Source organism: Armigeres subalbatus, chromosome 1 (genome assembly GCF_024139115.2).
Source record: "Armigeres subalbatus isolate Guangzhou_Male chromosome 1, GZ_Asu_2, whole genome shotgun sequence".
In the NCBI taxonomy this organism is placed as follows: Eukaryota; Metazoa; Arthropoda; class Insecta; order Diptera; family Culicidae; genus Armigeres; species Armigeres subalbatus.
Window position 1 is genome coordinate 199,372,363 of NC_085139.1, and position 6,541 is coordinate 199,378,903.

Genomic DNA, 6,541 nt, shown 5'->3' on the forward strand with positions numbered 1-6,541 from the left:
AAACTAAACAAACGGAATTAACGTATATTGCTAGGCAGCTTTTAATGAAGAAGAAAATAATGTGGATAACTTATTTCGATACAGTCCTTACGAGACGAAGAAACTGTGGGAAGCTAGCAATAGACACGATGTCATTCCGACATACAAGAAGACAATCGAGTTCCTAGAGAAGCACGCAACAGCTCTAGAACGAGTGGAAGGTTCTGGCCAATATAAGGCAAAACAGAAGACCACACCTACTGTATCATCCAAGACGCCAATTTCGAAATCTTCTTCATACGCTGCAGCGCTGTGACGATCTCTGAAACCAAGTGCGTGTTTTATGGCAAAGAACATCCCAGGGTTTGCAGAAATCGCTCTCAACAGATAACGAACAACGATAAAAGAGAGGCAAAAACTGTTCCGAATCATAACAAGCCATGATAAAAAATTTATCAAACTTGTATACAAGTGCGAAAAAACAGAATCGGATAGGCAGCCCCCACAGAAAAATTGTGATTCTCTCTTTGTTTTCGCTCCTTTCGTGTTGGTTACTGCACAGCTGTGTAGAACAAGTTGAAATGCATCATCAGAGCCACTGCTCCCTGCATTTAGAGCTTTCTAAAAGAAATTTATCATGGGGTATAGCATCCCGAATAAGTTGGCAGCTTGCGAAATGGCCAAATAAACAATGTGCACTCGCTTGACTGTGGATATACAACAGTAAAGCACATGTGGAGATTGGACAATTCAAGCATCCGAAAGATATTCAATTAGCAAAAAAGAGAGCTAACCGCGGTGGAGGTTGGTACTCGGATTCTGATGGCTTTTCCGCAAACGTGACCTTTAAGTGGTCTTGTTGTGTAGGGGTTATCACGCCTATCTAGAGAGTAGGAGGTTGAGGGTTTGAGTCCCTCCAAGACACGTGGATTCTTTTTCGCAAATTTCATATCAATTTGTCCATTTCGAAACATATGCTGTGCATAGGCACAGCCAAGATATTTAAAAATTGCAACACGGTTTCAGTTGCAACGGAAATTCGACGGGACGAGCTGGTTCAACGGTTTTAGTCTCTTGAGGATGTATCAATGGCTGCTAAGTTGTCACTTGAGAAGGAATTGTGTAAGCAGCATTATGCTCAGACTACAACAAGACGTAACTTTAAGAGGATGGAGGAAGCCTACATCAGACTGAAAAGCGAAGCTAAACGGATTGGACTAGTCATCAACACGTCGAAGACGAAGTACATGATAGGAAGAGGCTCAAGAGAGGTCAATGTGAGCCACCCACCACGAGTTTCTATCGGTGGTGACGAAATCGAGGTGGTTGAAGAATTCGTGTACTTGGGCTCACTGGTGACCGCCGATAACGATACCAGCAGAGAAATTCGGAGACGCATAGTGGCTGGAAATCGTACGTACTTTGGACTCCGCAAGACGCTTCGATCGAATAGAGTTCGCCGCCGTACCAAACTGACTATCTACAAAACGCTTATAAGACCGGTAGTTCTCTACGGACACGAGACCTGGACGATGCTCGTGGAGGACCAACGCGCACTGGGAGTTTTCGAAAGGAAAGTGTTGCGTACCATCTATGGTGGGGTGCAGATGGTGGACGGTACGTGGAGGAGGCGAATGAACCACGAGTTGCATCAGCTGTTTGATTTGATTTATTTGATTTGATTTATTGGACTATAGGCTGTAAGCCCGTTACCCTACTTATACATTATACACATAATTGTTGTCACATATACAATTGTCCTCTTAAAAATAATCTTAATCTATCACGAATTACATCTGTTGTCATGTTTGTAGAAATTACATCTTGTAGTCTGTTAAATTCAGTCATGAACCTGCTGGTAGGCTCGTGCTGCGTGTAGTTCCTTGATCTAAATGGAGGATCGAAGACCCTCCGACGACGAACAATAACCGGGCTAGTATTGAAGTTGAGCCGGTTATAGAGATATGGGCTACTAATTCGCCCTCTCAAGATGTTACAGAAAAAGACGATGTCAGCAACCTTGTGTCTGCTACTGATGGTGTCGAGGTCAAATGACGAGCAGAGATTCTCATACACCGGTAACTCTTCTCTCCATCCAAGGTTTTTCACAGCAAATCTATCTCTGTACTGCCTCCAACCGTGGAATATGTACTTCATAATGTGGCCGCCACACCACACTCGCAAAATCCAGTTTAGTCCTAACGAGGCTAACATAAATTGTGAGAATTGCATGTGGATCAGTAAGCTCACGTCCAAACCGTCGGGTGAGAGCAAAAAGTTGCAATGTGTCCTTAATGAGTATGTTTATGTGTTCGTTAAATGTCAGTGACTGATCCATTGTTACGCCCAAATCTCGAACACTATCTACTTGTTGCAGGATTGCATGACCTAAACTGTAGGTAAATGATATCGGCCGAACTCTTCTGGTGTAGGTAATGACCGAGCATTTGCTTGCATTGACGCTAAGTCCATTCCCACTAACAAATCTTTCAAAATTGCAGAGATCTTTTTGCAGCAAGACACAGTCATCAAGGACTTTTACTGGCATAAAAATGTTTACGTCGTCGGCATAAATCAACACTATCGCGTTGGTCATAAATGACGGGAGCTTATTCACGACCATGACAAAAAGCAGCGGGCCCAAATGGCTACCCTGTGGAACTCCTGAATTAACATCGAAGGCAGCCGATGTATTGTTGCAAACTCTCACATACTGAATTCTGCTCAACAAATATGTTTTAATCCATTCGAACAACATTCCTCCGATGCCAAAATCGGCTACCGCGCGCATTATACTGTCTATCCCAACAGCTGTTGGGAGAACCATCCATCGTTCACACCGCGAAAATCGGAAGACTGCGGTGGGCCGGGCACGTAGCCAGAATGTCGGACAGTAATCCGGTGAAAATGGTTCTCGACAACGATCCGACGGGAACAAGAAGGCGAGGTGCACAGCGGGCAAGGTGGATCGATCAGGTGGAGGACGACTTGCGGACCCTCCGCAGACTGCGTGGTTGGCGACGTGCAGCCATGGACCGAGCTGAATGGAGAAGTCTTTTATGTGCAGCACAGGCCACTCCGGCCTTAGTCTGATGATAAATAAATAAACAACAAGAAATTCAACTGGAAGGTATGTGGTCAGACTTCCGTTTCGTTTCGCAAACTTGGTGAAACGAGACAACATGCGCTACACCGATTCCAACAGTTAGAAAAGTGGCTGAACAGTAACGAAAGATTGAAAGGCGAATACGATTGTTTCATCGACGAGTACATTCGACTCTATCACTGCCGAGAGATTTTTAAACCAGAGGCAAGCAGTAAACCAAACTGCTTCTTGCCTCACCATGCGGTTTTTAAGCCCCAACGAAGTTACGCACAGTGTTTGATGCGTCAGCGAAATCTCTCACTGAACAACGTGTTGATGACAGGATTGATCGTTTAGGATTTGCTATTAGACATCACGGTGCGATTCCGGATTCACCAGTACGTGTCCCTAAGATGTACAGGAAAATCACAATGTTAGCAGATGATACTAAATTTTTGCGGGTTTTTCATCGTCAGAAATCAACAGAGCCGGTTCGAACATTTGAATTGACCACAGTAACATACGGAATATCATCTGCCCCTTTTGCGACAACCCGCACGCTAAAGCAACTAGTACAGGATAAAGGCAATCAGTTTCCCACAGCCGCGGAAATTGTTCTGCATGATGTTTACATTGACGTTACATTGACCGGTTGTGACACGATCGACTCAGAGGAGTTGATCTCTCCAGTCAGGCATTCATCTTCAAGCGTTTCGTTTTAAGAAGAGTACCAACCACAATCCTGTCCGACAATGGTACTATTTTTTTAGGTGCCAGTTCCGAATTCCACAAACTGTATCAGTTATTCTGGAGTGAAGCTACTATTGAGGCGGTCAGAGACTATTGCCAACCGCCGGAAATTAATTGGAAATTCATTCATGTTCGTTCCCCTGAATTCGTCGGCGTGTGTGAAGCAGGAGTAAAGTCTGCGAAACACCACATCAGACGAGTAGTTGGCGAATCGAAGTACACATACGACCAATGGAACACTTTCATCACTCAGATTGAAGCCATCTTAAACTCAAGGCCACTCGTACCAATGTCGTCCGATCCCAGCGATCTCAAAGCTATCAGTCTAGTCCAGGTCGTACCTTCTGGAAAAGATGGTCATCCGACTATCTGCAAGAGTTACAGCAATGTCCGAAGCATAACCGTCATCATAGGGAATTAAAGACTGGAGATCTAGTCGTATTACGGGAGGATAATCTACCGCCTTGCAGTGTAAGTTGGATAGAGTAGACCAGACACATACTGGAGCAGATAAGGTTACCAGAGTAGTAACTGTACGGACGTCGAGCGGTTCATACAAGAGAATACAACTGCCAGGCTGTCGTTGCTTCCCATTGAGGATTGAGTTTCTACAGAAACTGCAAAGCGGGGGAGAATGTTCAGGTGTAAACGGTCATTTGGAATGTATGTAAATTGATAACCCTATACTTTTTTTGTTTTTAATTAATTTTGACTGAATGAGTGTGTGCACCGACGCGAAGAACAAAACACGTTTTGAATCATTTTTATCATACAGTTCGTTTTTATTCCCAAAAAAACTGAAGAATAGAAAACTTTTTCGAAGAGAAGATCATCGAATTCATCAACGCTTTTGGTGAAGGTGATCTCGCTGCGCGAGTTGACGTGGAATGATGGCTTTGAGTTTGGTGGGATTCCGCTCGGCATATGGTCGGGTAGTATATTATTGGTTCAGAGAAACATCGATTCATGTATCGATGGCCAGCATGCGTACATCGGTTTCCTCATGCAAACACTATAAAAAGTAAGAACACACTGGCATATCTTGTGTGCAGAACAAGAAACTACTGGTCCGGAAGAGCTACTTTAACGCGACGAAACAAGCTGGACCACGATCACAACCGGTGAAGACGAGCGGCGCTAAAACTTCGACCGTCAAACCGGGCAGCGTATTGTCGCTCCACCACTAGCATCGCCTCAAGCCTTTCGCCAGCTACCAAAGCCGGCAAGTTAGACCGAACCGTCTGGTTCAACAATTATATCAGCCAGCCAACCACCTAACAACGCACGAACGACGTCCCCAAGCACGCTACTGCACCTACCAGAAGCGCGCAGGCTCATCGTCACTGCAAACACAAATATACAGCGCCGACGCAGTCTTGGTTGACTTGTTTAAAAAGCCTTCAACTTGATCGCAGAGTCTTCAACATCCACGAAGCCGAGGACGTCCGCCCGGCAAAAAAACAACCACGGTGACACAAACCCACAAACCCAACGCGCTCCGAACCTTTATCAGCGTCGTCAGCGTTATCAAAGCGTCGATATCGTGTGTCTGCAAGAAGTCGAGAACGCACAGCTTTCCTCGCCTGACTTGTCGTTTTCGCACGACACGGCCATCTGCAACGTTTACGCTCCCTCCGCAAAAATCAATGGCACGCTGACGTACAACCTCCGTCACCATGCGACTCGTCCAGCCCGAATACAAGCCCGTCCCTAGAAGCAGCTGTCCAACAGTTACTGCTACACGATCTGTGCGAGAAGTTATGCCCGCGTGATGCAGGTTTCACGTACATCAATCGAAATGGGCATTCTCAACTTATTCGTATTTACGTAAGCCGGGGACTACGCGACATATTGCAGTCTGCTTTTACCCACGTATGTTGTTCTACAGACCTTAAAGCGCTAACGGTCAGACTCTATCTTCCCCCACTGGGGCACGAGACCGGGCGTGGTTTCGGGGCCATTAGACCGCATCTCCTTACTGAAAAAAACCGATATTGGTGGCAGGGGAGCCAATGTAAATGTTACAGCTGGGGAAAAGACGAAGAAAGAAAACAATAACTACGCAGCTGCAGACAGAAGATGAAATTATCATTGAGCCTCAGCCAATCGAGGAGAATCTATTTGATTTCTTTTCGAACCTTTAGTCGGAAAAAGCAACAAAAAATGACGGCAATTACAACAATCGGAACGATATTGCATGCGAACGTGTTATCCCACCAGACGACCCGTCGAACAAATCATGCATGGAGGAGACAACAACGGCAGAAATTCTGTCTGAAATCAAAGCGAGCATACCCAAACGATCTCCCGGTGCGGACAAAATCCCAAGGAATTCTATCTCCGCATCTTCGACGTCATTCACCGTGAGCTGAACTTGCTTCTCAATGAGGCACTCACTGGTAATGTTTCACATGGATAACACGGCCCGAGTGTACCAGTGTACTACTCAACAGCGATTTAAAAACTGTTCTCTCGCATCCTAAAAAAACGGATGAAACGCGTAATGCAGACTCATCGCATTCGTTTCTGTTCGACACCATGCGGTCGCTCGGTTTCAACGTGGAACTTATCTCTCCTGCTCTTGCGCACAACACAAATGTTGCTCTTATGCTTCAACTGTAAATTGATACGATCCTCAAGAAAGGTGATTACTATGCATTATTCCATAGCTTCCCAAAGTTGGTGGGTTGCGACCCTTTTCCATAATATTTACACACAGGCCACCAC